The 23,658-nt window shown below is 50.2% G+C and overlaps 1 long non-coding RNA gene across 1 annotated transcript; it reads right to left on the bottom strand.

Annotated features, from left to right (window-relative positions):
• Positions 1-22,230: 22,230 nt before the first annotated feature.
• On the bottom strand, positions 22,231-23,376 carry LOC141730646 (uncharacterized). The gene is made up of 4 exons (XR_012582233.1): positions 23,140-23,376; positions 22,980-23,057; positions 22,791-22,892; positions 22,231-22,338 (listed from the first exon to the last, which is right to left on the bottom strand). It is a non-coding gene; the product is annotated as an uncharacterized LOC141730646 (long non-coding RNA).
• Between the last annotated feature and the right edge of the window lie 282 nt (positions 23,377-23,658).

Here is a 23,658-nt window from a genome sequence, read left to right as displayed (position 1 = left end):
TAAGGGGAAGTGACCTATGGGGCTACAGAGAGATATGCTGGGGTCTGAAAGGCGGAAGGCAGGGGCTTCTTTTGCTACTTCATCATGACTTGGCAATTCCTGTCTTAAAGCCTCAGCCCTCCATGGAGCCCTAGCATGCTCGGAGCCTGCTACAGTGGTGCAGTTTGGGCTGCCTGTCAGCTGATGCCCAATGCCTTCCTGCAGAGGCTGGGGGGAAGCTGCAGCCAGGCCAGGCTGGGAAACAGCCCTGAAGGGCATGGAAGCAGCAGCGGGGCAGCGAGGCTGCCATGGATCCCTTCCCACTGTGCTGGGCCCGGTGTGTCCAGATGTGCAGCCAAAGCCCCAGCTACTGTGCCCCAGGACAAGGCGGAAGGAAATGCTCTCACCATTCTCCTTGTGCAGTATCTCCAGTATTTGTTTCAAGATGTCGTTTGACTTAAGTGATTTCTCCTCGTCTCTAGGTTTGTTCTTCCGTCTCGGAGGACCTTGAGAGTAAGTAGTTCCATTTCCCATGACGGGGTGCCACGGAAGCAGCGCTCAGCCTGTGGGGTCAGCAGGGACACACTACTCACCCCTGCTACGGGAGCCTGGCTTCCGTGGAGGGATCATCACAGGGACAGGAAAACTCCTCCCTGCAGACACATCTGTAACACAACAGCCACAGAAGCTTCTGCCATCTCCGCTCAGCTTCACGGGCACCACTGAGCCGCAGGAGCGGTGAGGGGATGGTGCAGAGTGAGGGCACACATGTGCATGGCTCTGTCCTGGCACCTGCAGCGATGCCCCCCTGGCCGAGCTTTGGGCTCAGAGCTGGCAGCTCTCCCAGGGGAAAGGTCTTGACCTACCCTCACCATGTCCCAGAGGCTCAGTCCTGGACGTGGGTTGGGAAGCCAGATCACCTTCCCCAACTGGTTCAGCTGCAAAGAAAGACAGGACAGAACAGCAGCCGTGGCACTGTAGGAGATCCTCAGGCTGCAGGCAAGGCTCAGCCCCGGGGCACATCCCTGGGCCTGGCACCTGCCCGTTCTGCTCTTCTCTGTGACTGCACAGAGCACACAGAAGGACACAGTGGCATTGGACATGGGAGGAGGATGGACAGCTAAATGCTCCTTCCTCCCACTTTGAGCAATCCTGTGAGATCCCTCAGTGCTTCAGAAAGGAGCAGTGCAAAGTTTTCATTATCCTTAAACCTTAAGATTATGTTAAACGAAATGGCTTTTGATTGAGCTCTTGTCACATTGATTATTCTCTCTGGAAAGGCACACATTGAACTTGCCTCCAGTATCCTCCAAGAACTTCACAACATTTTTGATCAGGCCTTCCAAAACACCCGTGTCATACTTCCAGTCTAGAAGGGAGCACAGATCAGAACCATTTCCGTTTTGTGTTGGGATCCCCGTCTGCCTCTGGGATTTGGGCACTGCAAGGGGTTGGTTAAGGCTATGGGAGCCAGATGTGAATGGATAAGGCCAAACTGCTCAGGGGCCTGGGTAGCTCTGGGCTGGCTCCTGGTCACTCTGCACCCTCTTTGCAGGCCCTGTGACACATCCCTGGAGAGGAAACTGGGGCTGCCTAGGACCCTGGTGTCTCTCTCCCTCCCCCAGAGGAAAGCCTCCCTAAAGGCCTGGGGAAAACCATCCCCAGTGCTTCCCGGGGAGCCGGGAGCGCTTTCCCAGGAAAGGGGAGCCAGGCTGCCGATTCACCTGCTTGCCGCGCTTGCAGCGGAGCAGCCGGGGCAGCCCTGGCAGGCAGGGCCACGGCCAGGAGGAGCAGGAGGAAGAGGCGCAGAGCAAGGGCCATGGTGCCTTGCCCTCTGCCAGTCCCTCAGCTCTTGCTGCCACTGCTGTCCTGACACCGCTGTCCCAATGTCAGCACCACTGCTGCCGCTGCTGCTGCTGCTGCCGCAACAGTTGTGCTCAAGCACTGACTGCTTGCTCCTTGTGCTGCTGTGCAACCACAGGGTCTGGCACCTCTGTGACCTCAGAGCCTGCTGTGACCTCAGCCTGCTGTGACCCCTGAGCCTGCTGTGACCTCATGGCCTCAGCTGTACCCCCAGAGTGTGCCCCCATCTGTATAAATGGGCTGCCCTGATTGTCAATGTTTTGCTTCATCAAAGAGCCATTGCTCAGCAAAACTTTTTTTTCCTGCTTTCATTGCTGGTCGGTCAGGCTGTGTCTCTGAAGATGCTCTTGATTGTTGCAGTTTGAATATATTTTATTGATTCTTTTTGTTATATTTGCCCAATTGTCCCATCATAAAAAAAACTAAACAATATTAAAAGTAGTAGCAGTTTTAATTGAATAGTTAAAATAAAAAATTATATATTGGATACAATATGATTTGATAATAATAAGGGATAATTTGGTTCCAATAATAGCGCATAAGCAAAAGATAACTGTAGGGTGCGGAGGGCAGAGTTCTGGGACGCTTGTCACTTCACGTACAAGCTTGCCAAGTGAACGTCACCCCTTATATGCCATGTGTCAACGCCATCTCCTCCCATTTTTGGTTCGTCATATCTCTATCTCTGCCCTCATTACCACCCTTATCACACATGCGCCACCACTCGGTTTGGAGGTCGCACTGTAGGTGGCGAAAGGAGACGACCCATCCTTTGATCAGCATCGAACTCCGATTTATTGATCCAACATGCACATTTTACACCTGTGTTAATTAAGTTCATACATATTGCAAAACCCGAGCTCATCATCGGACACAGATTACACACCACCCCCTCCTTTTGTTTTCAATACCTGTGGTTTGTTATTGAGACCAAGACTTGTTTTTCTCATTCTGTTATGAACAGTTCTCAAGGCCTCCATGTTTGTCACTCTGCTTTCCCATAACCATCCAAGGACAAGGTATTTACTTGTTATTAAAAAACAAGCCTGAGAACTCTGCTGTTTACAGAAACGTGCCTGAGAATTTTGTGGTTTACAGGATCAGACTTGAGAATTTGCTGCTTACAGGTGCCTTTTACTTTTCCATCAGCTGTATATTTTCATGGCCTTTTATTTTCCTTCAAGCCATGTCCGAGCAAAATTCTCCAAAATCCCCTTTGTTTTTTTTTTTTTTTTCTTCTTTCTGTTTTGCTCAAGGAGGTTAGTCTGCCAGGGCTTTTCTATCATTCTACTGACCATATCTTGAATACAATTAAAAATACAAGGTAAAATAAGCAAAAGCATTTAAAAGCACACTTAGTATCCCTATAAGGTTCCCCGGTTCCCCAGCCACGGTCCGAGCAATGGCTTTTACCCCAAAGGGTTAAAATCACCCCCAACGGAGCCATAATGTCCTGCCTTATCAGGCATTGCATGGTAGGTGGTAAGTGGACTAAAAAAGAAGGCTGTTGGCTGTTTTTCATTCATACGAACCCGGAGAGGAGGCAAACAGCTAGGGCTAATAATGCTGGAATCGACCCCAGTGTCCAACAATCCTGAAAATGATCCTTTCTGTCCTTGAAATTCCACTTCCACCCTTTTCTTGGGTCTCTCAGAAAGGTTCAAAGTCAGTAAGGTAAGTCCTCCGGTGGCTTCAAAACCATTTTCCCCCTCTCTTGTCCTTTTACAGTCTGTAATCCCTCAGTCATTTGGCTCAAATGGCACCAGCTGAGGAATTCTCTGTCCCTTATTGATTTGAAGTGGGGGAAACGGGGTATATGCCATCACCATATGGCATATACCAAGCAAAACAAATAGTCCCAAAAAATGCAGATCTTAAAATAAACATCTAGCATAAATCCATCTAACATCACTCAACAGCACTTAAACTTAAAGCACTTAAAATATTTAAACTTAACTTACCATCACTTAACAGAACATAAACTCAACAGAACTTAACTTATCAGAACTTAAGTTTAACAGACCTTAACTTTAACAAAACTTAACCTTAATAGAACTTAAACTTAACAGATTTTCAAATCAACAGAACCTACATGTAAAATCACTTAAATTTAACAGAACTTAACCTTAACAGAACTCAACCGACTTTAAATTCTACATAACTGAAATAAACAGGGCCAGGAGACTTCTTCTCCTTTTTAATGCTATTATTAAAATGATCAGCTCAGGACTGGGCGGCTCGGCAGGGCTGCAGCCCCCGTCGTGTGTCCCAGGGCGACTCAGAGCAGGAGGATATGCGCAGCTCTGTCCACCAGGGACAGAGCCGGGGGATTGGGTCCTTGTAGGAGCCTTTAGGGCGTGGTGTCCCCCGTCAGATCTTGCCCCTCCTCGCTTATTCGGCTTGGTCTCTCAGCCGGGGACGACTCTCAGGTCAGGGCGAGAGGGACTCCGCATCTCTGCAGGCTCAGCACTCGGCTCCTCACGTCCGGACATCACTTTAGTCTCTCAACCCTTAGGTGGCTTGTTGTTTTTAGGGTTTTCTCGTTGCATTTTGGAGTTGGGGTCCCAAAAAGCATGCTGGTCTTGGAGTCACTTTGCATAACCCCCCCCCACCCTCTCAGGTGTCTTCCCTATGCTGGGAAGAGAACACCTTAGCCTCGGGGAAGGGCCATCACCCCACCCCAGCCAGGGCCTTTACTAATACAAAAGGGGTCATAAGCTATAATGACCCGTGATTACAATAACAAAGCACACAGAACCCTGGCAGGGACAGAGATCTGGCTGCCTCCCTTTAGCTCTTTCTCACAAAAAAATATTAACCGAATTTTTGTTCATAACAGTCCCCCTTCTTTTTCTTTGATCGAGCTTAAATTCTTAAGCTCGCATCAACTCACAATTTTTTGTTTTGAATCTAGTATAAATCTCTTGTGCACTTTGGTAATCATGGTTACTTAACCTTGTTACTTTTCTTGGTTTCTTCAGGTTGCTCTGCACAGCAAATACTGTTTTACTAAGACAGATAAATAGGCATAGTAAAAAGAGCAATCCTCCAAGTACGCACACAGCGAGAAAAACCACCTTTTCCCATACATCTCTTCTGAAAATCTCCAAGTTCTCCCACCCACTGGGATCAAGTGTAGGAGTTTGATCTTGATTATCTACACATGCTAATCTTTTATTTCGTTTGAAATGTCCCTAATAATTGAATTCTTGATTTTTAATACTGCCTGGAGCCGGATGACTTTGTTCAACACAGATATTGGGATCTGAACTTGGCTTTTACAATATTGGTTTTTCTCAATTTCTATTTCACTTTCCCGGTTTTGTTTATTTTCTCTCAAATCATTCTATATAGGAACTCCCAAACTTGATCCAGTTTCTTTGGGTAATAAGAAAATTGGTTTTATCACCCTAGCAATGCAGTTGCCAGAAGAGATCAAACCTAGGGGTTTAGAGCTCCCCTGAAATGTGTTCCAAAAGGGGTTTATCTCTTTTCCAGTACAACCATGTAAATACTTGTAACAAACAATTTTTCTTACCATTTTCACCATTTCTTTGCTTTTTACTAGATCTGCTGATCATGTTTCAGCAGCATCACATTCAAAGCACAACCAGGCTTCCCCTATAGGGCACTCTCCTAGGAGTTGCTGCCTAAAAGTGGCAGTATTCTGGGCTATCCAATACACTCTCTTATTTTTCTGATAAAGGACCAATTGGGAGGGGTTAACACAATCAGGGTTAGAACTGATGTGGACTTTCGACAAGGAGCTCACTTCCTCCTTATAGAGGGGTTGGTAGCATTCACTGCACGGCTCAGCTGGGCTCCCCAGAGCACCACCAGCAATCAGAGCCATCAGTACTACCCTTCCCAAGAGTCCGGTATGGGTCATCTTGCACAGCCTGCCCACCCGGCCTTGCCTCTTGGGGAATTTTACTGAGGAGAAGCTTCCAAGCTCTTTAGAGTCCCTTCTACCCACTTCTCTGGTTAAACCTCTCTTGGTCTGTTCCCTACCAATTTTGGTTTTCCCCCCCAGGGGAGTGTTCTGTAGAGGATTAACCTGGAGTCTTTAGAATTAAATTGGGGGACTTAAACCACAATTACTTATTTACAGCCTTAAACTTTTTACCAACATAGTTTACACAGAACAGTTTTGAAGCATTTTAAGCAATGTTAGAACTCTGATACCAATTTTTCCCATACAGTTCAGTCTTTTTGACTCTTCCTCCTGAGAGTCAACTTTAAATCCCAGTATACTCAGGTGAATTAACTTGTGATGTGGATGAATCCTTATCCAGTGCCCGGAGGTGGGTGGTGTGGACTCTGGCCCAATGACAGAAGTAGAAAAGGGTGGAGTCCGGTCCAATGCCAGAGGGAAAAAACCTGATGTTGAATCTTGGTCCAATGCCAGAGGGAGAATGGGGTGCAGTCCGGACCAATGCCAGAATGCCAGAGGGAAAAATCCTGATGTTGAATCTTGGTCCAATGCCAGAGGGAGAATGGGGTGCAGTCCGGACCAATGCCAGAATGCCAGAGGGAAAAACTTGGTGTTGAATCCTGGTCCAATGCCAGGGGGTAAGAGTGATGTGAGTCCAACATTTTTCTTTTTGGTCTTCACAGTCAAATTAGTAAGAGTACCTGAAATGGGCTTTCAAACACAGGTATTAATGGTCTGCTATTTAATGATTTTATCAAAACTCAGCTTCTCTGTTTAATGTTATCAGTAATTTCTCTTTTTCCATTGCTTCTATGTTTCTCTCATCAACCTCTACATACTCTGTATTTTGCAAGGAGTTGTATTTCTCAGCTAACTTAACTCCCAAAGTACTTTTATTCTCCTATTTTTCTGTGTATTTAATTCACTGGTTTTCTGTTCTGTTTTTCAAGATCTTATTTATTTATCTCTTGCTTCTGTTTCTTACTTTCACTTACAGCTTAAATACTTCTTTCAACCCCTTACACTTAATTTTTTTTTTCTTTACACCATTCTTCTACACAATACACTTCTCTCTAAGGAGATGTGGTAAAACTTGTAATGCACAATCTACATCACTTCTATTCTAACTCGTCTATATTCACTCTCTCATTTCTCATTCACTTTCACACATTCCTCCACACCTTTAAGACACAAACTTATTGCTAGAGAATCACGGGTCCCTATAGCCCCCCCTCACCTTGAGGTTGGCCCACAGGTCTCAGTATCTCTGGGCCTCTTGGAAGGGCCCTGACTCTGGTTGCCTCTGGTGCACATTCACCTGTGAGGCTGTCTGTGTGTCACTCACGCTCTTACAGCTACGGCTCCCTCACCCATCTGGGGAGCACTAGTCTGGTTTGCAGGTCACACACACACACACTTTGGTCACAGCCCCCACCCGCCCGGGGGACACAAGCCTGGTTTGCAGGTCACACACACACTTCCACTGCCCCCTTCCCACCTGCCCGGGAAGTTGAGGCTGACTTTGCTTGTGACTCACTCTCACACACACAAGACAACAATAAGGCACCTTTTACTTTCACACCACTTATTACAGGTTTAGTCTTACTGGCCAGTTTTGGTGCTATTGGATACCCTTTCTACCTAGCTGTTTTTTTGTCTAACTTCAGATGTTACTTTGTTGAGACAGGACTTATCTGCTCCTGTATCAACCAAAAATTCTAATTCTTCATTTAGGGGTCCCACATCAAAGTTTACCAAGGGCTCTTCTAGATGTTGCATCAGATCCCCTAAAGTGTAAAGCTCCTGACCCTCTACTCGTCACCTCTGAGGATGTTTTCTAAATTATCTTGTTCCCTGGCTATTGCCGCATCGAGACTGAGCTTTCTACAAAACCTCCTGACGTGTCCTGGCTCTCCACAGTAATAGCAATGTCGCTCTCTCAAAGGGCCTTGAGGTCTCCCCATCACTCTTGTACCTGACAGTACTGACCTATCCTTGCCTCCTCCTGGTGGTGGACCCGCCCACCCTGCACTTTCTCTAGCTACAGCAACCATGATCTTAGCCTTGGCCTTTGCTTTTTCTTTCTCCCTCCTTAAATACACCTTCAATGCCTCTCTTAATAACTCATTTGTGTCCTTCTCTTGCCACTCTTCTATCTCTTCCAGTTTCCTCCGTATATCAGGCCAAGATTTGATAACAAATTGGACTGTTAGTAGCATTTGACCTTCTGGGGTGTCTGGGTCTATTCTAGAGTACAACTGGAAGTTCCGCCTTAGGCAATTAAGCCAGGCAGACGGAGCTTCATCTTTCTCCTGTGTACCCTGAAATGCCAATTGGGTATTAGTTCCTTTGGGGACCGACTCTTTGATCGCCCGTATTATCAAAGACCTATATTCCATCATGGCCTTCCTCCCCTCCTCCTGATTAGGGTTCCAGCTGGGATCCGTTAGTGGCAATTTCTGTTCGCCTGATGGCACCTGGGGTCCTGGACGGTTATCTTTCTCCCAAATTCTTATGCTAGCCACCCTAATCATCTGGACCTCTTCTGGGGAAAATAATATACTCAGGATGGAATTCATCTCTCCCCAAGTGTAGATATTTGGACCTAGAAATTGATCCACTTGGTTGGCTACGCCCACTGGGTCCTCAACTAAATGTCCCAACTCTTTCTTGAATCCTCTCACCTCAGAAGCAGTTAGAGGAGCATTCACAAAGCCAACTACTCTCGCTACTCCTTCCATAGGAACCTCTCTGAGGGGAAAGAGTTTCTCTGCCTTGGAGGTCTTGGATCTGGTACTACAGTACGGCCCATCTTAAGATGCCAAACTACTTACAGGGATGTCTGGGTTACGTGAACGTTCTGCCCATCAGCAGGTGTATTTGCTGATAGCTGGGTGAGGAGGCATTTGTGTCTCAACTAGGAGGAGGTAAAGGGGCAGCAATAGGAGGGGGAGAAGAGCCTGAGTGGATATTAAGTGGAGCTGGAGAAGGGGTGGAGAATGCAGCAGGTGGAGTAGGCACTTGTGGTGGTGCAGACGGAACTGGAGGAGATACTGGGTTTATCATAGCGGAAGTTGAAGAGGTAGAAGGAGGAGTTTGAACAGCTGGTAGGGAGAGGGCAGCTGGGGGAAGAACCGGACGTGCCATTTGAGGTGCTTGAAGAAGAGGATGATAAGGTGGATGGGCAGAAGGAGGCAAATAATCCAGGGGATCCCATCTTTTACTAGTCCTGTCATCCCCTCCTTCATTCCCCTCTTTCTTTCTCTGTACCATAAAAATTCGCACCCCTTCATCTCAAACAGCGCTCTTTAACCAGCAAGCTATATACAATAATTGCTCAGGATCATTATCCTGAACAGTTCTCAAGGCCTCCATGTTTGTCACTCTGCTTTCCCATAACCATCTAAGGACAAGGTATTGACTCGTTATCAAAAAACAAGCCTGAGAACTCTGCTGTTTACAGAAACGTGCCTGAGAATTTTGTTGTTTACAGGATCAGGCTTGGGAATTTGCTGCTTACAGGTGCCTTTTACTTTTCCATCAGCTATATATTTTCATGGCCTTTTTTTTTCCTTCAAGTAACGTCTGAGCAAAATTCTCCAACATAGGGAATTTTTATTAAGCCCCCTACGGTTCACGAGTTAAACGGAGTGGTGTAAATTCAGTGATTTATTAAGGGAGGCTACTTTAGAGGGCGATAAAACTGCCAAGAAGTGTTAGGTAAATTATGGAGGGTGGTTCACAATGAGAGGTTAAAGCTTCAGGCTGAGAAAAAAGCTGCCGAGCAGGCTAACGCTGCTCATGGGTGTAATAAAGATTACGATCCGGACAGGGGATTACCATTAGCCCCTGCAATGAGGACGGCCTTATTACCTGCTTCGCCGCCGTCTTCTGCTTCAAGCCAGGCTACACAGAGCGCTTCTGAGGCGTCCACATCCCCTGAACAACATAAACTATGGCCAAGACCACCCGATAATCTCCCGAAAATCAATGAGCCGATCCCTGGGGTGGAAAACAACCTAGCGGGGGCTATTGCAAGGGAGCGGCAGTTGGCTTGGGCTAACCTTGCCAGAGACGCTATGAAAAAATGAGATAAGGAAGTTATCAGCGCTGCTACCGAGCTGGCTTGTCCTGTTGTATTCAATCTGCAGGAGGAAGGGGGCATGCAGGCTACTATTACAGCCCTTGATTGGAAATTACTGTCTCAACTGAGGTCTACTGTTAGTCAGTTTGGAGTGGAAAGTGAGCCAGCTAAAGAGATGTTAGACTATATTTTTGATACCAATCTCCTTCTGGTGAATGATTGTCGGGGACTAGCTAAATTGATTTTTACTCAACATCAGCAGTTGTTATTTAATGTGCATTGGCAGGGGCTTGTGAATGAGTGTGTGGTGGTCCAGAGGCAGCCCGGAGACCCTCTCCATGGCATAACTGTTAATGAGCTTATGGGCCTGGGACCTTTTCTTCGTACTGAGGCGCAAGCCTTGTTAGGGCAAGAGAAGTGCTGGGAGGCCATGAGGTTGGTCAGGCTTGCTATAGAGAGTGTAAAAGAGCCAGGAGGGATACCCATGTATATGGGAATTAAGCAAGGGGCAGAAGAGTCATTTGGGTCATGTATTGATAAGGCTGCTGCTGCAATTGAAAGGGCTGGGGTGCCAGAATATCTTAGGGAGGCATTACTCAAGGAGTGTGCTCTCCAAAATTGTAATTCTACTACTAGGAGAGTGCTTAATACTCTGGGTGCCAATTGGATTATAGTGGAGGCATTAGAGAGGATGGCCTTGGGGCCAACAGGAGCAGAAGCCTTTGTAGTAGATGCAATCAATCAAATAGGGCTAAGCTTACAAGAACAGGCAAAGACCTCTCAAAATCAGGTGTTAGCTGCTCTTGCACCTCTTCAAACGTCAGCAGCACTGCCTCCAACACCTAGTTGGTGCCAGAACAGCAGTGACCACGCACCAACAGAAGTCGTCACTGCAGCATCAGCACCCTCTCCTGTCTCCAACCAGCCACCACAGGGAGCCGTGGCTTGGAACTGGCAGCCGCCGTAGGAGTTATGCTGATGACCCCGCACCCACGGAAAATCCCGACAGGGATTCACAGAGACAAACTGGGTGCTTTGCTGTTCGGAAGATCATCTGCGTTTTGTTGGGATTATTTGTTCTGCCTGGCGTCATTGGTGTGGACTATATGTTATGATGGTGCATACTCTTTTCCCACCATTCCAAATTAACAAAGGACTGAGAATTGCTCAGCTGGTGCCACTTGAGCCAAATGACTGAGGGATTACAGACTATGAAAGGACAAGAGAGGGGGGAAAATGGTTTTAAATCCACCGGAGGACTTACGTTACTGACTTTGAACCTTTCTGAGACACCCAAGAAAAGGGTGGAAGTGGAATTTCAAGGACAGAAAGGATCATTTTCAGGCTTGTTGGACGCTGGAGCCGATTCCAGCATTATTAGCCCAAGCCGTTCGCCTCCTCTCCGGGTTCGCATGAATGAAAAACAGCTAACAGCTTTCTTTTTCAGTTATCCAAGTACCACCTACCGTGCAGTGTCTGATAAGACAGGACATTATGGCTCCGTTGGGGGTGGTTTTAACCCTTTGGGGTAAAAACCATTGCTTGGACCGTGGCTGAGGAACCTTGTGACATATGCTATAGAGATATTAGATGTGCTTTTAATGCTTCTGCTTATTTTACCTTGTATTTTTAAATTATATTCAAAATATGGTCAGTAGAATGATAGAAAAAACCTGGTACACTAACCTCCCTGCGTAAAAAAGAAAAACGGGGAATTTGTTGGAGAATTTTGCTCAGACATGGCTTGAAGGAAAAAAGGCCATGAACATATACAGCTGGTTAAAAAGTAAAAGGCAGCAGTAAGCAGCAAGTTCTCAGGCTTTTCCTTGACAACAGTAAACACCATGACCTTGAGTAGTGATGAGAAAGCATGGTGGAAAACATGGAGGCCTTGAGAATGGTTAATAACAAGTCAACAACAGGATGAGAAAAACAAATGTTAGCCTCAACAAGAAACCACAGGTATTCGCAACAAAGGAGGGGTTGGTGTGTAATCTGTAACCAATGATGAGCTCAGGTTTTGCAATATGTATGAGCTTAATCAACACTACTATAAAAGTGTGTAAGCTGGATCAATAAATCGGAGTTCGATGCTGATCAGTAAGGATGTGGTCGACTCCCTTTGCTTCCACACTTACTTTCCCTCCTTAAATGTTGCTCCTAATTTCCTTATTGCTGCCAGTTCTGCTAGCGGAAGGGAAAGTGTCTCCTGCTGAATTTCTGTTTTTTGTAAGGTCATGATTTCATTATCTCTTTTTCTTAAGGTCGCTCTTTTTGCTTCTTCATCAGCCAAATTATTTCTCTGACTCTAATATCCCTCCCTTTCTGGTGTTCCTTTACATGAACTACTGCTATTTTCTTTGAGCCTTTTAAAGCTTCAAGTATCTGAATTATCAATCCCCCGGGTATTAACCCTTTCCCTTGAGTGTTTATAAGTCCCCTTTCCTTCCAAATTTTTCTAAAAGTAGGTACTGCACTAAAAGCATATTTGGAGTCTGTATAAATAGTCCCTTCTTGCCCTTTTAGTATTAATAATGCACAGAGTAATGCATAAAATTCACAGGCTTATGCTCACCATGAGGGACTAAGGGGACCAGACTCCTTTACCCTAAACTTTTTCCCACTTCACCTGAATGCCAACCCGTGTCATTAATTTCTAGATTATCTTCTTCAGGTGAAGAATTAATTTTAAGTTTTCCTTCACAGGGTTTTATCTGTAAATTTAAGGCTATTATTAGATCTCTGCTTAACAAATTATTCTCGGCTTCTGGTATCAACAATAAATCATTTACTCTAAATTTGTCACCTGTTTCAATTTGCACTCCTTTTATTACAGGAACAGGGAAAGCCTCTCCTGTAATTGCGATTACTGAAACTCGCTCACTACTTATCTCACATCCCTGGGGTAATTTTGTCACTGTCGGGGGAGAAACTCCTTTATTGACTAAAAATATAACTTATCAAGGGCTCTTCTGGTGGTGTTTTGGTCCCCTTCATTAAACAGAGCCCCTGACCTCCCTGAAAAGTTTCCTCATCTTGCTGTTTCTTCCTGCAACCATTTTTGGTTTTTTTGGTAGGTGTTCCTTTTTATGATAGTGAAAACAGGTGGGTCCTGCACCCTTCAAGGTAGGGCAAGAAATTTGTAAGCGCCTTTTCTTGCGGCGGGAAAAACCACACAGAGGTCCTGTATTCCTAAAAATCGATGCAGACATCTGCTGTTTGTTTTTCCCTGCGGATTTTTTTTTCTGTATTCAAAGCTGCCTGCATTTCTCTAACTGCAGTCACCAAAATTCTGGCATCTGCTTTCTGCTTTTCCTCATCTCTGTTCACATATATCCTCTGTGCTCCTCTCAGTAACTCCTGAAGTCCCCTGTCCTGCCAGTGTTCTAATTTTTCCAGCTTCTTCCTGATGTCTCCCCTCGGGACTCCAAAAGGCAGCATACTCACTCCCCTCCTGATTAACAGGGTCTTTTGAATTCACATATATATTTAGAGCCTGGAAAATCTAATTCTCAAATGATCCGAACTTGGGCCAATATAAATTATCTTTCTGGATCATTTCCTTTGTCCATTTAAATATGTAATACTTAACTATTTTCTGTTTGCTTTTTGTCCGCTTTGGGATTCCCATTCATCCCAAAACCGTATTATCATCCCCAGTGGGTTTTCCTGAGGAATGCTCCCCCTCTGAGAACCCCCCTCACGGTTCCCAGATACCTCAAACCACTGTGAATTTTTCACACAATCCGCAGACCCTGGTCAAGGAACTTACTCTTTCCCTGACCCATTTCTGGCGGCAACAAACTAAGAAATCCCCGGTACCAGGAGAGTCTTAGTTTCCCACACACACCTCGTGGCTCAACTTCCTCACTTACTACTCTGTCACACTGCCTTTTCAATCTACCTGTTCCACTCCTATCTCTCCCTCTTTCTCAATCTATTAGCCCCGTCCTCTCACCATCTAATCACATACTAAATTGCCAGCTACCAAACCCTCCAAAGAAATTGAACCTATTCATTCACTCTCTTTCTCAGTCTCCCTGCTGAGTCAATACCTCCTGCCCAAGGACTGTCCCACAGGTGCCTGGACCAGGGATCCCCTCCTTCCCCCTGGGTCAAACCCTCCCAGGGTCCGCACTCATTCACTTGTCTTTCGCTTCCCTCCTTTCCCGGCCGGTCTCCTCACGGAGAACGTGAAAACGCGGTACTGGGAGGTCCCACTTGCTTCGGGGGTCTGCCCAGCCCCCGTCTCAGACACTCCACACACACTCACACATGCATACAGGCGCTCCCGACCCAAAACCCCGTGATACTCACAACCTCCTTTTCTCACGAGGGTCTTCGTGCACAAAGCAGTTTTCTATGGGTACTCTCTCTCCTATAAGCCAGCACTCTGATGGGAGCATCTCTTGCGCGCTCTTAAAAACTAATTTGCCTATGCGTTATTGTAAAAAAAAGACTCTCTTTTCCCAAGAGAGAGTGGTCTAGCTTTGGGACCACTTAAAAGTCTGGTGGGGAGCTCCTTCTCAGAAACTATCCACCTCCCTGGAGCTGAGAGAGTCCCTGGTTACGCCACAAAAATTATGTTTGCTCAATTATCCCATCCTAAAATGAAACCTAACAATATTTAAGGAAGCAGCAATTTTATTTGAATAGTTTAGAAAATATATAAATAAGGAATAATTTGGTTCTAATAATAGTGCATAAGCAAAACATACTGCGGGGTACGGAGGGCAGAGTTCAAGGACCCTTCCAACCTCACGTACAAGCTTGCCAAGTGAAAATCACCCTTTATATGCTATGTATCAATACCATCTCCTCCCGTTTTCAGTTTGTCATATCTCTATCTCCGCCTTCATTACCACCCTTATCACGCATGTGCCACCACTCGGTTGTAAGGTCGCACAAGTCTTTGGGGGTCGTCACTGAATAAGGCCCTGTAGTCTTCTTCGTTGTTCTTTAATTCACCTTTGGGTTACACATGCGCACCAAGCCAGTACAGTGTAAGCCAAGACTAACGTATCACTGCATCTACATATCAAGGCAATAAGTCCCTTATAATTAGCATTTTCTTGGATCCAATCAGGTTCTTTGGTCATTTTTAGCAACTGTATCTTCAGCAGCTTTCCTGTGGTCCTTGAGAACATCTGCTGGGAAGAGGGGGTAGAGCCCCTCCTTTCCCTCTCTTCTTTGGCATTACAACTTTTAAACTATTTATTATTCTCAAATATTAATTACTGTATCAACATTGATTACTGTTTTCATTTTTATCAGAACGAATCATACCTGTTTATCACATTCCTAAATGTGCAAAAGATTGGAAATGTGGAATGTCCTCCATAGCAGAGTGTCAGACCTCTGTATCCTTAAAACAATTTTATGGTGGTGGAACAGTGGCAGCTTGAGCTGGTGCCTCTGGGGAACTCTGAACAAAGAACCCCTGGGCTTTGATACTCTCCTAGGTGAAGCGTGACAGTCTGGGGTATTGCGGCTGTGTCCGAGTGCCCGGGCGCAGGCTGGCACCTCAGGTCCCCAGACCCTCTGCTGAGCCATCCCTCTCCTACAGTCAGGCTTAGTTTGTCACATTTGGCTTTTCTCTCTGATGCACTAGCAGGACCACAAGAGCACGTGGTGCTGAGCATGTAAAAATGCCTGTTCTGGCTGGAGCATTGCTGCTGCGTGACAGCCTGCAGGCAGAGCGGGCAGCTGGAGGGATGATGACTCGTGTTCCCGGTGCCAGCCGTGCTGCATACACGAGAGCTGCTGGGTGTCGGTGCTCGCTGGGACCCGGCCTGGCCCGGCACCACGGGGAGTTACAAAGCATCTTCAAGGAATCCCTGTGGCATTGTGTGTTTTATACGGGTTTTATTGTAAAGTTGGTTCTTTTTGGAAATTAAGATTTTGGTTTGACCCTCGGTTCCCCCCATGTTCTCCCTCATAAAATTTTTTTCTTCCCGCCAGCTACCTGTCCATCATTGTAACCAGCCCCCTTTCATTTCGAGAAATTTCTGTGTCAATCTTGCCTTACTTAACACATGATTTGTCCCCTGACGCTTCTCCCTCCCCTGTGCCGTTGGTATTGGTTCGGTTGTTCCCTCGCTCCTCCCCTGGGCCTTGTTCATTGGTCCCTTGTGTCCCCTCGTGTCACGCCCTTCGCCTTTATAAGTGCCTCCCCAAAAGTTTTTCTGTGATACCGTTACTGGCCCTGGCTGGGTCAGTAAAGCGCCTCGGCATTCCTACGTGTGTCCAGTCCTTCCTTCCTTCGCCTCAGTGCTTGGCAGTGCTGCTCTCGCCTGCGTCACTACGCCGCAGACGGAGCCAGAGCTCGGGGTCCTGGCAGCAAACCTGGGAGGGATTCGGGGTCTCCACGGGTCACTCCGGGAGCGGCTAGCCGGCACCTGTCAGCTGCTGTGGCCGCGGGACGAGACTGCAAATCCCCAGGCGGTAAACCACACGATATAGCCTGGGATTATAAGTTGTTTCGCAGTAAATCTTGTAAAAGGCCTGAGGAAGTCTCCTATGAATTGTCTACCTGTCAAGCCCAGTCCCGGCCCCGAACGCCCCTCAGCGTTGTCAGGGCAGTGGCAGGAGCCGGCAGCTCGCCCAGAGCGAGCCCCTGCCGCCCGGCATGGCCACAGGAGAGGCGGGCGGGCAGCGCCAGGGCCCTGCGTGGGGCTCCCCAGGCTCCTGTGGCATCGTTCCGTCCCCTCGGGCGCCGAGCGGAGCCCGGAGCCGGCGCTCTGCCTGCGGGGCTGTGTGTGCCCGTTCCCGAAGGAGGCAGGGCCGGGGCTGTGGCGCCGCCTGCCCGGCGCTCAGCGCCGCCCGTGCCGTGCCCGTGCAGCGCGACCCGGCGGGGCAGCTCCGGCTCGGCCCGTCGCCAGCGCCGTCCCGGCACGACGGCCGCCCCTGGGCCGCGGCAGCCCCGAGCCGGACGGGCCTCGGGAGGGAGCGCGGGAGGGCCCCGAGCCCTGCGGGCCTCAGCAGAGACTCCCGCCCCACTGCGGGCAGCAGGAGGGGCGCAAAGCCCCGGGATGCTTATGAGAGCCCACAGCCCTCTCCACATGTGAAATCAACCCCACAACTCCGTTATGTGGCTCAGCAGAGACCCCAGCGCCCTGCACACCTTGGGAGAGATCCCAAACCTCCTGCATGCCTCACACAAAATTCCAAATCCCTTGCATGACTTTTAGTGGACCCCAGCGCCCTCCGTGCCTCAGAGTGAGCCTAAAATATCCCTGTGTGTCCCACAAGGCACCCCAGCCCCTCGTGTGCCTTATGAGGGCCTCCAAATCCCCCAGGTGCCTTACGGGAAGGCCGGGGCAGCTACGGCGAGTGTTTTGAGCAGGAAACGGAGTGTGGCTGCAGCTGGGCTGTTGTGCCTCTAGGGCTGTTCATCAGTCCCATCGGGCCCCAAGGCCACACAGCCCTTCCCTTCTTTCCCCTTCTGGCCGTCATCCAGAGGAGCAGACCCTGTGCAGCACCCCGCATTGGTGATGGCCCATGAATTAGGTTCTATCAAGTGTGTGTTAATTAGGGAGGAGCTTTGTTTTACCTGCTGGAATTGCTGGTCAGGCTGTGTCCCTTGAGATGCTCTTGTTGGCTTCCCTCTTTTCCTGGGCTTGCCGCTGGAGGAGGTGCAGGCCCAGATGATGCCAGGGAAGGAAAGGTGCCCTCAGCCCAGGGACGCTCAGCATGGGCTGCCCCAGCCCTGGGGACCCCGCCGCTGGTCACAGCAGCCCCTGCCTGGCTCCTGCCTGCCCACACCGTGGGCATCCACGGCTGCTCCTGGGCACGGAGCTGAGCCTGTGCTGCTGCCGGCTGGGCTTTGCTGCTGCTGCCACCCGGACACTGGGGTGACAGCTGCATCTCTTTATTGCAATAGAAGAAGGGGTCATCACCTACCTGGGTGGGAATGGGAGTGATGGGGGGGGTGTGAAGAATGCGTACTTTATGATTGGCTTTTCGCAAATATTAAAATGAATATTATAGGTTTTGTGTTAGAATGTAATGCTCTATTAATTCTTTTAAGTAGTGTGTTAAAAATAGTTTTAGCTTATAAAAAACATTAAAATAGAAGCTACGCTATGCAAGATACTTTTTTTTAAAGAAAGGACTCACAGCAAGATAGCAGCCACAGGACACATAAATCTGTCAGAGGAAAAGAATTCATTGCCCTCTAATAAGAAGAAACAAACTTCTTCCCGCCTCGAAGGCACTGTTAGGATTCAGAGGAAGAAGTTGATGATGAGAGGACAGAATCCTGTATTTGAACGGAATTTATGCCTCATGTATGAAGTGAATGACTATCCAACAGGGCATTGTTTTTTAGGGTTAATCCTCTGATAACAGGTGTCCTCTTTTGAACATGTGCTGCCCAGAAAAAGGTGCCCGGACGTCTGTAACTCCTTGTTTCAATTGTCTCATATTATCCTAATTCAAATTGTGCAAATCATCATTGCTCTAATTGTGTTACTATTTATATAACTATTTTATTAAACTTTAAAATTTTAAAAACAAGTAATTGGTGTTTTTCACAGGGTTGTAACCTACAGGGTTGTTTAGAGGGCAGGGCCAGGGGGCTCAGGGGCAGAGGAAGGGACATGTTGGTCTCAGGAGGGGCTGGAGGGTGCTGGGCTGCTGCTGGGGTCTATGGAAGAAGTCGGGAATGGGCTGGGGCGAGACAGAGGAAGATCGAAAAGGGGATGAGGGCAGCTCAGGGATACGGATGGGGAGAAGAGGTGGCAGTGGGATCTACACTGGGAGAATTGCAGGTTTCTTCTTAGATGGCTGTTCCAGGGTCCTCTTCTCAGAACTCCTGACAGGGCTGCCCAGGCCCTGCGGGTGTGAGGTGCTGCCGCCTTTAAACTGCTGTCCAGAGGTGGATCTGTGGAGAGAGGAGGTGGCTGAGGCCCCAGCTGCCAGTGGCACACAGGGAGCCTCCTGCACAGCAGGGCCCAGAGCTGGCAAGGCTCCCCAGCACGGCTGGAGCTGCTGGCACAGCTTGGCCCAGCTGCACAGCTGCCCCTCAAGGCCCCGGCGAGCAGGCCACGGCTCTGGGCGGGCTCGCTGGGCAGGAGCAGGCCCCAGAGTGCCTCTGCCTTTCAAGGGCAATCTCGTCCCTGCTCTTTCTCCTCCCCACCGTGCTTTGCCTCTGCCCTGTGCCCCTGGGGCTGCTCTGGGCCAGGCAGCCTCAGTGGGAGCCAGCAGTGGCTGCAGCCCCAGCAGGCCCGCCAGGACAAGGCCCAGCAATGAGGAAGCCAATGAAAGCTCTGGGCAGCAGCAGAACCCTCAGCATTGTTCTTTGGACAATCATGGACTGGCCACACCTACACTGCAGCCTCACTGGAAATGTTTCCTGTCTGCAGTAGACTTTCAAAAGAAGCTGTTTGAGGGGGAGAGCAACAAAACACTCACCCGTTTCTCTTCCAGGAATACCAGATTCCAAAGCAGCACAACATGAAGACAAGCTCCAAAAGAAGTAGGCCTGCCAGTAACCCCAGCCAGCAGCCTGTTCCCTGACAGAAACCCCCTCCAGGGCCCTTCTGGGAATCAGGAACATGTGCTGTGGTTCCAGCTGCACCTGTGGGAGCAATGGGGAGCGTGAGCCCGTGCTGTGCTGCACTGCTGAGCTGGCAGCAGGGTGGATGTGGGCAGGATGTTCTCTGTTTCCCCCAGAGCTGGGGCCTGCAGGCACCTTGCCGCCCCTTGGCACAGGCTGTGCCACCCAACAAAGCCCAGCAGGTCGGGAGGAGAGCCCGGGGCAGCGCAGCAGTGGGCAGATTGGGCAGTGGCTGCTTGCAGTGTCCACGGGACACTCCCTGAGCAGCCACTGCCAGCCCTGGCCCTCCCTGCCCCGTGACAGCTCCCCCAGCCCCAGGGCACAGAGTCAGGCCCTGTCAGGACCCAGTGCAGCCCCTGCCCAGTCGGGAGCCAAGGCTGGCTCTGGCCCTGGGCTCGCAGCAGGGCTCCCGCTCGGGGCTGCTCCTGTGCCTTGGGCCTCTGGGCACTCAGGGCCAGCTCCGGAGCAGCTGCAGCGGGAGGGACGTTGGTGCACGAGTCCGCTTTCCCTGGGGCTGTGAACGAGCTCCAGAGGCACCTCCAGCTTTGGCTGCTGCCGGGCTGTGCAAGGGCAGGCCCTGGGGGAAGAGCTGCTGCCACAGAGCCCTGCCAAGAACTGAGCCCTGCTGAGCCTGGCACAGCAATTACCTTCTGTGCTTTCACCTTTGCTTGGCATCACATGTGTTCCTGCAGTAGAGCCTGACACCGACCCCCTGCTTCCTCCGGGCTGTGGCTCCTTCTGCACAGATTTTTGGTCCATCACTTGAAAAAGGGACATAGCTGGATCAGATGGTAACATTCCCCACTAGGGAGGTGATATCATCAGGAGGCAATGCTTATAAAAGTCAGTGTAAGGATTGGAAAAATGCTCATGCTGTTGGGGCTGGGCCAGAACACTCTCTCCTCCAATTAGCTGTGCCTCCTGATCTGCTCAGAGACAGGGAATTTACAGGGGATGTCAGGGTGTGCATAGCCCGTGGTACGGTTTGGCTGTGTGGAAGATGATGTCCAATGCCTTCCTGCAGAGGCTGGGGAGAAGCTGCAGCCAGGCCAGGCTGGCAAACAGCCCTGCAGGGTGTGGAAGCAGCAGCGGGGCAGCGAGGCTGCCATGGATCCCTTCCTGCTGTGCCGGGCACGGGGTGTCCAGATGGGCAGCCAAAGCCCCGGCTGCTGAGCCCCAGGTCAGGGCTCAGGAAATGCACCTTCTTTGTCCTGCCTGTGCCCCATTCTGTGTTTGTCTCAGGAATGCATTTGTGTCAAGAGATGTTTTGGCTGCACTATCATGGGTCTTTCAGTTTGGAGGACCTTAGAGAAAGTAGTTCCATTTCCCATGACTGGATGCCACAAAAGCAGGGCTCAGCCTGTGGGGTCAGCAGGGACACACTACTCACCCCTGTGATGGGCGCTGGGTTGGTGCCAAGAATCCAGCCGAGCTGCTGCAGAAGTCCTCCCTGCAGACACATCTGTAACACATCAGCCACAGAAGCTTCTGCCATCTCTGCTCAGCTGCACGGGCACCACTGAGCCGCAGGAGCTGTGAGGGGATGGCGCAGGGCGAGGGCACACACGTGCATGGCTCTGTCCTGGCACCTGCAGTGATGCCCCCCTGGCCGAGCTTTGGGCTCTGAGCTGGCAGCTCTCCCAGGGGAAAGGCGTTGACGTACCCTCACCATTTCCCAGAGGCTCAGTCCTGGACGTGGTTTGGGAAGCCAGATCACCTTCACCAACAGGTTCAGCTGCAAAGAAAAACAGAACAGAACAGCTACCGTGACAATGTAGGAGATCCTCAGGCTGCAGGCAAGGCTCACCCCTGGACACAGCCCTGGGCCTGGCCCCTGCCCGTTCTACTCTTCTCTGTGTCTGCCCAGAGCACACAGAAGGACACAGTGGCATTGCACATGGGAGGAGGATGGACAGCTAAATGCTCCTTCCTCCCATTGACAGCAATCCTCTGGGATCCCTCAGGGCTCCAGAAGGAGCAGCACAGGAATTCCAGATTCCTTCAATTGTGAGATTATGTTAAGGGAAATGGAGGCAAGTGAGCTCCTGTCACATGGACACTGATTATTGTCTCAGGAAAGGCACACTGAGAACTTGCCTCCAGCATCTTCCAGGAATTTCAAGCCATTTTCCAGCAGGGCATCCAAATAATCCATGTTACGATTCCAGTCTAGAACAGAGCACAGATCAGAACCATTTCCATGCTGTGCTGAGATCCCCTCCTGCCTCTGGGAAATGGGCACTGCAAGGGGGTCGGGTGAGGCCATGGGAGCCAGGGGTGAATGGACATGGCCAAAGGTGCACAGGGGCCTGGGGAGCTCTGGGCTGGCTCCTGGCCACTCTGCACAGGTCCTGGGCAATGTCCCTGGTGGGGCAGCTGGAGCAGCCCAAGGCCCTCGGGCTCTCTCCCTCACACACAGAGGAAATCCTCTCTAAAGCCCAGAGGGAAACTGCAGCAGGCAGTGCCGCAGCTATCCCTGCCTCCCTCTGTACCTCCTGCCCTCCTTCTGCAGGGACACACCCCAGTCCTCAAGGGCACATGGTCTGGCCCTGTCAGGACCCACGGGAGCCTTGCTCTCCCCCTCTGCCCTTTCCCCAGCATGGGCACCCCGTGCAGCCGCTCCCAGGTTTCGGGACGTGTCTCCCACGGAGGGAGCCCAGCAGGACAGCTCAGTACACGAGTGCCCTGAGCCTGCTTGGATCAATTCCTCTGGGCTGTGCCCGTCTTGTCCGGGCTGTGCCCGCAGTGCCAAGCAGCAGAGAGGGCAGCTCAAGCCTCAGCAGGGCTCAGGCCCAGAGGCACAGCAATTACCTCCTGTGGCTGTGCCTGGCATCGCCTCCCTTCCTGCAGCAGAGGCTGGCACAGAATGGCTGCTGCTTGTGGGAAATGCCGCCTTCAGCACAGCCTCTGCATCCACTTCTGGAGAAAGGAAAAGGAACGCTGCATCAGATGGGGCTGTTTCCCACCGGAAAGGGCACAGCTCAGGAGGCAATGCTTCTCAAAGACATGGATAAGAATGAGGAAAAGGCCCAGGCCCTTGGGATTGGGCCAGAGCACTCCCTTGTACAAACAACTGTGCACCTCCTGATCTGCTGAGAGACAGGGAAATTGCAGGGGATGTCAGGGTGTGCATGGCCCATGATGCTGTTCGGGCTCCCTTTCAGCTGAAGCCCAATACCTTCCTGCAGAGGCTGGGGAGAAGCTGCAGCCAGGCCAGGCTGGGAAACAGCCCTGCAGAGCGTGGAAGCAGCAGCGGGGCAGCGAGGCTGCCATGGATCCCTTCCTGCTGTGCCGGGCTTGGCATGTCCAGATGTGCAGCCAAAGCCCCCGGCTGCTGAGCCCCAGGTGAAGGCTGAGGGAAATGCACCCACCTTGTCCTCCCTGAAGCACTTCCTTCAGCAGTTGCCACATGACTTCAAATGGCTTCTGGAATTTCTTGTCTGTTGTGTGTTTGGGCTTTACTGTTGGAGAATCTTGACAGAAAGTAGTTCCATTTCCCATGAATGCATGCCACAAAAGCAGGGCTCAGTCTGTGGGGCCAGCCGGGACACACTACTCACCCCTGCGATGGGAGGTGGTTCGGTTCTCACTGTCCAGGCCAGGAGTCGGTGAAGTTGTCCCCGCAGTCACATCTGTAACTGAACAGCCACAGAAGCTTCTGTCACCTGGTTTTTGCAAGCTTGTCAATGATTATGCCTTGGTGGGACCGTGAGAACGCACCTGCGGAACTCTCAGTGGGCTTCACAATTTCAAACCTCCAGGTTAATGGAGAAGCCATCCCTGTATCCCAGTCTGGAAGCAAACCAAGATGAGAACTGTTTCCTTTTGTGCCAAGGCTGGCTCTGGCCCTGGGCTCGCGGCAGGGCTCCCGCTCGGGGCTGCTCCTGTGCCTTGGGCCTCTGGGCACTCAGGGCCAGCTCCGGAGCAGCTGCAGCGGGAGGGACGTTGGTGCACGAGTCCCCTTTCCCCGGGGCTGTGAACGAGCTCCAAAGGCACCTCCAGCTTTGGCTGCTGCCGGGCCTGTGCAGGGCAGGCCCTGGGCACGAGCTGCTGCCACACAGCCCTGCCAAGGGCGGAGCCTGGCACAGCAATTACCTTCTGTGCCTGTGCCTGTGTCTGGCATCTCCTCCTTTCCTGTGGCAGGGGCTGGCAACGAAGAGCGACTGCTTCCTTCAGGAAATGCTGCTTTCCACAGAACCTCTATGTGCATCTCTTGAGAAAGGAAGGGAAGACAGCTGC

Source organism: Zonotrichia albicollis, chromosome 12, assembly GCF_047830755.1.
Source record: "Zonotrichia albicollis isolate bZonAlb1 chromosome 12, bZonAlb1.hap1, whole genome shotgun sequence".
In the NCBI taxonomy this organism is placed as follows: Eukaryota; Metazoa; Chordata; class Aves; order Passeriformes; family Passerellidae; genus Zonotrichia; species Zonotrichia albicollis.
Note: the sequence above shows the minus strand (reverse complement) of the source record. Positions and strands in the feature narration are given on the sequence as shown.